The sequence below is a fragment of the Ailuropoda melanoleuca genome, chromosome 15, assembly GCF_002007445.2.
Source record: "Ailuropoda melanoleuca isolate Jingjing chromosome 15, ASM200744v2, whole genome shotgun sequence".
NCBI lineage: Eukaryota > Metazoa > Chordata > Mammalia > Carnivora > Ursidae > Ailuropoda > Ailuropoda melanoleuca.
Window position 1 is genome coordinate 50480464 of NC_048232.1, and position 12048 is coordinate 50492511.

At 38.7% G+C, this 12048-nt stretch overlaps 1 long non-coding RNA gene across 1 annotated transcript in view; it reads left to right on the forward strand.

The window, feature by feature from the left end:
- LOC117796480 overlaps nucleotides 1-12048 on the forward strand; it is a 204357-nt gene that overhangs the window by 86928 nt on the left and 105381 nt on the right. The window lies entirely within an intron of this gene.

A 12048-nucleotide genomic window follows, 5' to 3' on the forward strand; every position in this document is an offset into this window, starting at 1 on the left:
AAATTACATATCCATGCCTTTTGCCATGTAAGCTTTTAGTTCCTCCCTCTAAAGTAGGCAGATCTTATTCCTTATTGCACTGATATTGTACTTGGCTATATGCCTTTCTTTGGCCAACAGAAAGTGGTCTTGAGAGACATATTTTTCTGCTTGCCCCTCTTACAGTCCTCTGTATATAGATTGTACTAAGAGTGGCTCCTGGTCTCAGAAGGAGATCTCTTGGTGTGAACCAGAACTCAACACAACCTAGATTCAAACCCAGCTGAACCCTTGGTAATATGTATAACTATAAGCAAGAAAAATACATATTTGCTGTTGTAACTGAGATTTTGAGTTTATTTTTCTAATGCAGAATTATTGTACCAATAGCCTAATTATAATTAGCAATAATTAGCAATAGTTGAATAATCTTATTCAGGGTTTCAGGCTAGTACTTTGGCACACAGCAGGTATTAAATAAATATCTATTCAATAAATAAAGATGCTAATGGTTGAATTAGTTTTATGATACGTAACTACATTTGAATTTATTCTAATTATTTCTTCCTTAGTTGCTCTTGTCAGATTTCTCTAAAAATGTTATCTCATTTATCATATAATATAGATCCTTTGGAAAGCATGACTCAAAGACACTCTTCAATTAAAGTTCCTTCACGTTTTCAGGTTTGTAGTCCTAGTGTCAATCAAATAAGGGGTGTAGTTTCATTAGGGCTGTGTGGAAGTCAGTGAATTGGGTTGGTATGCAGGAAAATGAATTTATTCCGTGTTGGAATTCCACCATCCAGCATGTCAGTTTCTTAGCACAAACTGTATACCCCAGCTCAGGCTTTGGTAGAGACTTCTGTCCTTTGTCTTTTAAAGATGATGGAATAAAGACCAATCATATATTCAATCCACAGACATCTTGTTAAGAATATACCAAGTGCAGACTGTGTGTCCTTGTCTGAGCAAGGTAGGAAAGTGATAGGGAATTGAGAAGTTGGAAGGAAAGGAAAGTGATAGGAAAGTAATTGGGAAGGAATAGCAAATCCTGGCTCTGGCCTCAAAGAGCTTATAATTTCATGAACACTGAGACCAGTGCCTAGCAAACCATTGTGAATAATTCCAGACAGTTTACTTACAAAACAATCTTCCCCCCCCCCCACTGGGTACAGCTTTTTAATTTGTGTAATCCTCCTCACTCCAATGCTGATGACTTTGTTTAAGAGGGCCCACTGTGTTGATGGCTGTCTTGTAGACAGTATCAAAGGGATTTCCCTATTTAATGTTTACACTGATGGTTACAGATGGGGTTCCCTGCTTCAATGAGGCTGTTGGGAATTTTGTTCAAATGGCTCCATTCAGGCATACTTATTATCTAATTGAAGGATCAAGGGAAACTTAGCCCAGAGGAAAGAAGACAGAGGGAGGATGATAGCTGCTATCAAGTATTTTAAAGCCTGTCATCTGAAAGAAAGATTGAATATGAGGTGGGGAGACCAGATTGAGTGTAAGTTGTATTCATCATAGGATTCAGGGTTGCCCTGAATGGCTTAGAGGACTTTACTATGCATTGGGGGGTGGAGGGGGGAGAGTACTCTCTAGTGTCCATTTATAAGAGTATAGTCATGGTTTTCACCCCTCTCTGCCCTCACTTTGGAGTACATCAGTGTCCTGAGTCTGGCCTTAAGGTCCTGGACTTTCTTACCATCTGACAGGTGAAGCATCTGATGTGTGCCTCCCTTCGTCCATTAGGTGTACAGGAGCGTAGCTGTGGACCAGCATATTCTCCAGAGCCAAAGGGTGATTATGGGATATGCTGGAAGCAGTGACCAGAGAATCACTGTGAGAGGCAGTTGCTGTTTTTAAGCTGGAATGCAGGGATGGGTGCTCTAGGCTGGCCTCGGCTAGGGTCACTGCAGCAGCATCTTGTTCATGGCAGTCCTTCCTATTGTTCATGGCCTGGACATCTCCCCTTCCCTAGAGTGATCCCCAAACTGGTCTCAGGTCGTGTTCTGCCTCTCAGACCCAGAGCACTACCCTCTTTGCTTTTTCCTGTCTTCCTCCCTGGCTACCACCATGCCACTCCTAATCAAGCCTTACTCATAATCAATGCTCCTCTTATTTCTTTTCTCTAACAATTGATCTACTTATCAGAAAAAGCATAGACATTAGAAACCACACAAAGACTTATTTATTCCCTCCTTATTGGGAGGATATCTTATGTGCTTATACTATAGTTATAAGGAATTTCTGAAGCTTCCTTACTAAGCAGGGTTTGGAAAAAGTACAAGTTAAGCCTTCATCTGGAACCCTTGCTTCCACTGCATGAGTTTAGATGCTTTTGGGAAAGAACTCATTCCCAGAGAAGATAATTGAGTTATTGTTAATATCTTAAGGGCAGGAGGATATGGCTGTGGGGAGTTACATTGAAGGCTTAGCAAGAAAACTTCTAAGGTCTGTAATTTAATGAATTAACTCAGATTCTGTCCCACAGATTACTGTGTGTCTCAATTTCTACAGACTCATACTTTTCTCAAATCCGGTGAGTACCTTTATGATCATTACCTTAAATTCTCTATCAGGCATAGTACTTATATCCATTTCACTTAGGTCTCTTGCTATGGTTTGGTCCCCTTCATATTTCTCTATCTTCTTGGTTAGTCTAACTCTCTGTGTCTGTTTCTCTGTGTTAGGAAAGTCAGCTAGTTCTCTTGCTTTTAATGAAAGTAGCCTTATGAAGAGGAGGTCCCGTAGTGCCCTGTAGCTGGTGTCCCCTGTTCCCCAGGGCCTAGCATTCTGGAAACATCTCCAATGTGTATGCATGTGCTTTGCTGTTGAGTCCTGGCCTCTTTTTCCTTCAGTCCAATTGCCTTCAGAGACTCTCTTTGCCTAGTGTGGGCAGTGTTTGGTCCCTAGAAGGGGTGGGGTGCATTTTAACAAAGTGCACCTGCTTATGAGGTGAGACTTGCCCTTGCAGCCACGGGAACTAAGGCCCTGCAAAATGAGTGGGTTGGGAGATGTGGTGTTGGCACGGTTTGCGCCAGTCTTCTGGGGGAGGGAGCCCCCGCAGTGTGGGGACTAAGGTGAGTGTGACTGGGAAGGGTGGATCCACTTAAGGGTGGTGTGGAGGGGGTGCTTTATGTAAGCAAGTTAAGTAATAAGTGTAGGTGCTGGTTCCTGCAGGTGCCCATTGTTTATGCTGGGGGCTGGTGAGGGAAATGGAGCCTGCTAGCTCCTTTGTTCCTGGAGGGGTTCTCCTCATGATCCCTGTCTCTCCTGGCTATGCTCTGAGATAAGCAAATAACTCTCCCTACCCTGTGACCCCCCTCTCCCAACCCCCATGTTTTTGAAACTGCTGGTTTGATGCTGTATCTGCAAGGGCTGTTCGTCATGCTGTCTTTTTAAGAATGGAAATTCTGCTTCTTAATACCCTTCAGGCTCTACCAGAGCTGAACCACTGATTTTTAAAATTCCAGGCATTATGTCCTGCTGGTTGTAAGAACTCATGAAATTCGGCCCCTCTTGCTTTCAAAGGCAAATATTACAGGGCTTCATCCTCCCTGGTTTGTGGGCTCTTTGGTGTGCAAGTCTTGTTTCTCACCCTTCTCTGCACCACTGGCTCCCTCCCTGCCACAGACAGCCACAGTCCTTTTCCCTCTAAAACTGGCATATTCACCTTTCCTACCTTCTTCAATGTGCCTCTTCTCTACCTTAAGTTGTGGAGTTTGTTCTGCCAGTCTTTGGATCATTTTCTGTGTTATTTACGCTGATGTGAGTGTTATCTTGTTGTATCCATGGGCCGGAGCAAACTTAGTGTTCTTCTGCTCAGCCATGTTCCCAGTGGACCAGTGTCCACTTAATACATTTTCTCATTAACCACCATATTTGAGAAATGATACTGAGGTAGCTCTCATTCAATTCTCGCAACACCTTTTTGAGGGGTATATTACCTTAATTGTATGAAGGAGAAAGTTGGTCTTAGAAAGAATTGCATACATGTTTGGGTGAGTTAGAAAATGATGGAGACCGCACCAACATTCTGATTTCCTTGAATCCCAGAACCCATTCTCTTTCCTCTATACCATAATCTACAACCAAGAGAAGGCAAGGTCCTCTGGGAATGAGATACAAGTTCAGTGTTTGGGAGGAGTAAAGTCAGGAAAAAGATACTGAGATTGAGATTGAAATTGAAATTGAACTTGTCAAATTTACAACATTCAAGCGTCAGCCTTAGGAGGGCCATGAACAGCTATCCTCTACAGTGGAAGAACCTGGTTTACATTACATGGAAGTGGTAAATAGGAAATTAGTATGCTTTTCTGTTTCTCCCGCACAATAAGAGCTGCCTCTAACATTTCCTGTATGTACCAGCTATGCAGTCCTTCATAGAATCTCTTTTAGTAAGGGACTGTGAGTTATTTACCTTTCTTGTCATTTCTCCTCTATGTGTGTCTGTGTTTCTTGCCTTTAAAAAAAGTTTTTTGTTTGTGCAATTTGTTTTAACTTATTTTCTACAATGATCTGGAATCCAGTCTGTGATTTAGAAGACATGTAGACTTTAGTTTAACTGCTAATCGCCTTAAAATTGTAGCAATTTACCTGAAAATATGGGTATTGGTGCTTTTATTTCTTTCTTCCCAACCATTGTTAATTCAAATTGGTGCTATAAACCTAGACTTTGCTTTCTCTCCTTCCTTTTGAATTATTGCATGTAAATTATCCCTATTACTTTAAAACCTTGTATTTGGTGATTAGTTTTGTGTGCATATCTAAAACAACTACTGGTATTTAGATGTATCACTCTAATTCTGATATCAGCTAATTGTTTCTTATAACAATTTTCTCATAGTTAATCCTTAATCTCCCATTCCCATGCCATTGTTTTTCATTGGCTTAGATTTTTTTTTTTTTCTGGAAAGATATTTGAGTGGTTGTTATATTTTCTGAGTCCTTCCACATATGAGGTTATCTTTTTGTTGGCTTCACACTTTAATAACTTTGCCAGATATTAAATTCTGGCACCATTACCTTTTAATTTGTAATGGTAAAGATGCTATTACATAGTGTTCTATGATTAAGTATTATTGAAAAAAAATTGTGTTTGGGGTGCCTGGGTGGCACAGTGGGTTGAGGGTCTGACTCTTGGTTTTGGCTCCGTTGTGATCTCAAGATTGAACACTGTGACAGGCTCTGTGCTCAGTGCCGTCTGTTTGGGACTCTCTTTTCCTCTCCCTCTGCCCCTCCCCACTCAAATAAATAAATAAATCTTAAAAACAAAAAGGAAAGAAAACTGCGTTAGGGGCGCCTGGGGGTTTCAGTTGGGAAGTGTTGGACTCTTGATTTCGGCTCAGGTCATGATCTCAGGGTGGTGGGATTGAGCCCCGTGTTGGGCTCAGTGCTCAGCAACAAGTTGGCTTGAGATTCTCTCTCATTCTCTCCCTCTGCTCCTCTCCCCACTTGTGTGCGCGTTCTTCTCTCTCTCAAATAAATAAATCTTTAGAAAAAAAAAGAAAAGAAAACTGCAGAATATAGTACTCTATGATTAAGTGCTATTAAAAGAAAACTGTATGCAACTTGATTTTGTTCCATTTTGGGCCATCTTCTTTATTTTTATAATTTGAAAATTATACTAATTATGATTTTATTTTATTTTATATATATTTTTAAAGATTTCATTTATTTATTTGAGAGAGAGAGAGAGAGCATGAGCAGGCAGAGGGGCAGAGGGAGAAATAGACTCCCTGCTGAGCAGGGAGCTGAACCCAGGGCTCAATCCCAGGACCGTGGATCATGACCTGAGCTGAAGGCAGGTGCTTAACCAACTGAGCCACCCAGGTACCCCAATATTTTATTAATTGAGTTTTCTTAGGACACCAAGTACATTGTGAATTTTCAGATTCAGGAATTTCTTCCTTTTATAGCCTTTAATTTTATTTTTATTGATGTATAATTTATATATGGTGAAATGCAAAAATCTGTTGAACATTTGGGTTGTTTCTAGTTTGGGGCTATTGTAAAACAAATTTCTATGAACATTTTTATACAAGTCTTTTTATGGACACACATTTTTATTTCTTTTGGAAAAATACATGGAGAATGGATAGGTATTTTTCTAACAGTGTAAGAAAGTGCCAAACTATTTTCTAAAACAGTTGTACCATTTTGTACCCCCATCAGAAATGTATGAGAATTCCAACTGCTCCATATCCTCAATGATATCTGGTGTCAGTATTTTTTATTTTAGTTATTCCAGTATGTAGTATGTACCTACTGTTTGGTTTTATTTTGCATTTCCCTAGTGTCTAATGGTATTGAAAAAAATTCTCCTTCTTATTGCCATTTGTATATCTTATTTGTGAGGTATCTAAGTCTTTTGCCCATTTTTATTGTACTGTTTTTCTATTTTGAATTGTAAGAATTTCTTATGTATTCTAGATATACATATCCTGTTATAATTTATTATTGTGAATGTTTTCTCCCAGTCTGTGCTTTGACTATTCATTTACTTAGTGGGGTGTTTTGAGCAGTGGTTTTACATTTTGATAAAGACAAATTTTTTCAGTTTTTTTTTAATGGTTAATGCTTTGTAAAAAATATTGGTTTAGCTCAAATATACTTATGAAAAAAAATTTCTATGTTTTCTTGTGGAAGCTTTATAAATTTAACTTATGAATTTGGGCTTGTAATGTATTCTGAATTAACTTTTTGTATGGCATGGCACATAAGAATCAAGATTCATTTTCTCCATATGAGTATCCGGTTATTTATGCTCTGTTGTTAAAAAGAATTTCCTTTCCTCCATTAAATGGATTTTTTTTTTTTTGCCTCTGTCAGAGTCTTTTGGACATGTAAGATTGAGTCCATTCTGAACTCTCCATTCTGTCCCAATGCATTATTTGTCTAGCTTTATACCAATGCCACACTGTCTTGAATACTGTAGCTTTAAAGGACGCCTTGTGATCAGATAGTGTTAATCCTCCAACTTTGTTCTTTTCAACATTGTTTGGAGTGTTTTAGGTCCTTAGAATTTTCATATAAATATTATAAATAGCTTGTCAAATTCACAAAGAAGTAAGGTCTTTCTTCAGCAGATTTTTCCTTTATTTGATTTGATTCTTTCTTTCCTTCCTTCTTTCCTTCTTTCCTTCCTTCCTTCCTTCCTTCCTTCCTTCCTTCCTTCCTTCCTTCCCTATTGATCATAGATTGAAGCCTCTATTTCATTCTCTCTTTTGCCTATTTTCTCTCATAGTTAATTTTTTTAAGGGCTTTCATGGGAGTTCTGGCTAAATTTCTCCAAGTTATCTTAGAGTTTACTGATCTGATTTTCTGTTTTTAACTGCCTCCATGGTGGATTTAATTTAGTGATTATGTTTTCATTTCTAACTAATTATTAATCTTTGATTTGTCCCTCTTAACTGTACTGTCGACTCACTGGTCCCTTGAATCTTTCTGATACATGGATTAGTCATTTTCTAAAGTTTGTTTGATTCTGGCAATAAATCAGTATCAGACGCATCCAGTTTCTTTCACAAAAGAAGGAGGTATCGGGGTTGTTTTGTTTTCTCTTTTTAACCTAATATAGTGCCTACAGCATGTTAAATGCCCCGGAAGAGTACCTGTTGAGTCGGCGGATAAGTGTCATTTTTCTAAGTGCTTCTTTTAAATTATACTCTAAAATTTTTTAGGTTTCATGATTTTTCAGTTTTCTTCTACTTCCAGAAGGTTGGCTATGCTTGTCAATCTTTGTAGGAGTTGAGTGGGTTCTGTTAAAAATTGGTGTGCTTCCTGTCCTTCCCAAATGTTACGTCGAGGTCCTTTGAGTCTAGATAGAAGAAAGTAGGGAAGAAGCAAACAACCAAATCAACAAAAATATAAATTACCAGTATGGGAGGATCAGGGAGCAGCTGATGCTGTGAGGTGTTATGGCATGGAGCTATGTTTCTGTGACATAGTATAGACTGATTGTCTCCCATATTCCATGTGAGTTATTCCAGGCCTGCTTCGGTTCTACCTTTGCTACAAGCAAACCATGGAGCCTTCCAGTGTTGGCTGTGTGGTCCTATGCTATTAGACTGCAAAAGCAGGAAAGAAGAAATCGACCATGGTCTGGATGTGTCCTTTAGTTAATAAGGGTTGGTTGAAGTATCTTCTTATTTATAGTCTAATATTTTTATTCCCATGGGAACCTTCTACCCTTTGTTATTTCTGGTATGGAGCAATGAAGATCTCTTCTAATGTCTGATGCAATGTTTCCAATTTGAATATTCTATTGGCCACTTTAGTGAGATTTTGGAAGGAAAGCTAGACTTGTGTGCTCATGTAGCCATTTTTCTCAGAAGTCACATAGCCTTTAAATGCCCGAGCCCAGCTTGGCATCTTATTTCATAGCTTGAAATAAGGGTGCAATTTTCAACTTCTTTTGGGTCCCCACTTATGCCAGAATGACTGAGAGAAGGGTTTACCTTTGCCTTAAACCTAGAAGTATCATTCTCCTAATGATAGGGCCCATGATTTTAACCAAGCATTGTCTTGGGTTCATAGCTTGAAATGTGCCTTGTTCCCTTTTTTTTTTTTCTCCTTCCACGAACTATTATTTCACTTCTGAAAACATGGGTGTAGATGAATCACTGACCTCTGTCACAGAAATGTACATTTAGTGACATTTGTCTAATGTACTGGGAAAGGAAATGTCATCCTTTGCTAGATTTCTCTAGTCAAGAAAGATTGAATATTAGAACATTGGAGTTCTAGCTGTTTTTCTGCCTTTTTAGTTCTGTTAGTACATCTGTGCCTGAGGCAGTAGGAGCATCAACAAAATAAAATAACTGTACTTTGACAAAGGAGGAAAATGTCCTGTATAGATTCATCATAGAGAACAATAGATTGGTCACCTTGTAAATTTTTCTTAAAAGCAAAGGTCCTGATTTTATGTTGCTATACAGCTTCTCTGCCCAACAGAAGCGTTCCTGAGAGCAGATTAACTTTATTATTTGTTTCCAACACCAACAAATTTAAACAATTAGAACTTAAGCTGGTCATTTAATCACCTGACAGCTAAAGAAGATCGCATATTGTAGGGAGACCAATATATCTATTTTATGTGGCAAATGGATGGTCTTATTCACCATGATTCATTTACCTGCTGTTTTGTGTGCACATTCTTTTGTCAAATTGATGAATGACACAAGCTGTTCCACTAACATTGAAGAGAAATTACTGTTTTACCACAATGTTCAGTGGCAATGTTTTTGCTTTGTATATATAAAATTTCATGCAGGTAAATGAAATATCAGTCAATAAATATTTATTGAACCTCCTAACTTATATTCAGTGCCTTGCTGAATTCAGTGGAGGATACAAAAATGCATAAAATATGGTACTTACAGGAAAGTTAGAGAAGAAATTTGGTCTTTTAGCTTTATCTGTTCCAACACATTTTAATAAGTTCAAATATAGGTTAGAAATCTTTTTATCTAGGCCTTTTATTTATTTTTTTTCAAATTTTTATTTAAATTCAGTTAGTTAACATATAGTGTAATATTAGTTTCAGGAGTAGAATTTAGTGATTCACTTACATATAACAACGAGTGCTCATCATAACAAGTGCCCTCCTTAATGCCCATCATCTGTTTAGCCCATCCCCCACCAACCTCCCTCCATCAGTCCTCAGTTTATTCTCTATAGTTAAGAGTCTGTTATGGTTTAAAACGAAGTGTGGCTAGAGAGAAAGACTGTCTGGGCTTTTAAAAAGACCTAGATGTGGAGGGAAGCAAACCGTATCTAGGCCTTTTAAAAAGCCCAGATAGTCTTTTTTTCTAGCCAGACTTTTTTTTTTTTTAAATAGGGAGGATTAGAAATTTGTATTTAAGACATAAATGGAACTGAATTTATTCGTGGACTAGATCTTCTTATGGGACTAGTGAATTGAACATGCCAGGCATGGTAGTAGATAAGCAATCCCTGTACTTAAATGCATTCTATTTTAGTGAGTGAAACAAAAAATGAACCGATAATTACAGCATGATAGAGTGATTTAATAGAGGTTTGGAGTCTATTGTCTGTGGTCACATCACCTAACTTAAAATATCAGGAAAGTTTCCTGGGAAGTAAGGATAGTTGATCTATGCTTCAGAAGATGAGAATGCTGTGCTCAGAACTCCAGCATTTTCCATATTTGGATCTCAGGCCTTTGAATATACTATAGTCCCTTTTATCTTAAAAAAAGAAACCACCCAAGTCTTTCTGGGATCCTCTAAGACCTTCCAGCTGCTGCCCCATCAGGCTCACAGCCAGACCTCCTCATCTTCCAGGCACCCTTCATTTTAGCACTGTTTACTTCCACTCACACCATTTCATTGATTGGCTTTTGTCAAGACCACCAGGGACCTAAAGACTTCAAAGGACAATATTCAGTTCCCACCTTACCTGGAACTCTAGTTTTTGATGTATTTTATAAACACCTTTTTGCAAACATGCTTTTTCCTTGAATTCTCAGATTCCCTGATTTTCTTATTTTTCTTATCTTTCTTTAGCTACTTCTCATTTTCCTTTGGAGATTTCTTTTCTTCCCAATCTTTAAATGCCGAAGCTCCTTATGGCTGCATCCTAAGATGATCTTGTCTTGTCTCCCTGAGCAATTTCATTTCACTTCAAGAATGTCCCATATCGTGTGTATGATTAAGACTCTATCCCAGACGTCTGTCCTGAGAACCTCACATAACTGTCCAAAGGCTCTCTTAACATCTCCATTTGGATGTCCTATAGGCATCTCAGATGATACTGTTCACAACTGAACTCATAGTCTTTCCCTTGATATCTATTTCTCCTCCAGAAGATGGGAATGGGCCATACCTTCAATTTCTCAAAAATAAAACCTGGAGTTCATTTTCAATACCTCCTTCTCCCTGCCTTCACGCAGGTAATCAAACATTGAGTCTTGAGGATTTTACACCTAAAATGTTATTTGCATCCACCGTCTTTATTCCAGTGAGAGTCTCTACCCTTAGTTTAAGTTCCTCTTTTACTCAAACCTCCATGACGGCCTGCTGAGTGGTACCTCTGATTCTGCTCTTACTCCAGTGTGATCCATTGTCCTCACAGAGGAAGTGTGATCTTTTAAGAAGACAAATCGGGGGCACCTGGGTGGCTCAGTCAGTTGAGTGTCTGCCTTCGGCTCAGGTCATGATCCCAGTGTGCTGGGATCGTCCAGCCTCTGGCTCCCTCCTCAGCTGGGAGTCTGCTTCTCCCTCTGCCCCTCCCCCCTGCTTGTGGTCTCTCTCTCTCTCACTCCCTCTCTCTCTCTCAAATAAAATCTTAAAAAAAAAGGAGACAAATCAGATCATTCAACTTACTTCATAAAATGCTTCACAAGATTCCCATTGCTTATGGGTCCACATGATCTGGATTTGCCCCAACTCCTACTCTCTCTGTGGTCCCAGAATACCCAGGTAAATGCTAAATGTGTTCATCCAAATTTTCATGTATAGAACAGCAAATGGTCAGGGTGAAATTTTGAGGAACTTCCTCTGAATTTACATTTTGGAAATACCAAGAGGTACTAGCCATGTGGCTTCACATTCCCATGTCTTTTGTCATTATTTTTTCCTCTGCCAGAAGCTTCCCTCTTTTTTGCTTGGCCTCCTCTTCCCCGTAAGTGTTCCTTTAACATTCATGTGTGGTAAAGATTCTCACTTTTGTGTTTCCAAAGAACTCTGCAATTTTTAAAAATCACCATAGCTCACAGTTACTGAGTATTTACTCCAACCAGGGTTCCTCTGAAGTGATTTAACCATGTTTTCTCATTTAATCCTCAAAACAGCGCTCTAAGATGGGTACAAATTACTATTCTCATTTTACAGATAAGGAAACTGAGGTACTGGGAATTTCAATAACATATAAATACATGGCGGAGTTAGAATTTGGACCCCGGCGCTTATACTACTTGTCTGTGTGCTGACCACTATGCTATTTACACATTAAAATGATTTGTTTCAAGGTCTGTAGTCACCATAAGACTGTACACATGCTGACTTTAGAAACTATAACTTAGTCACTGCTGTATTCTTA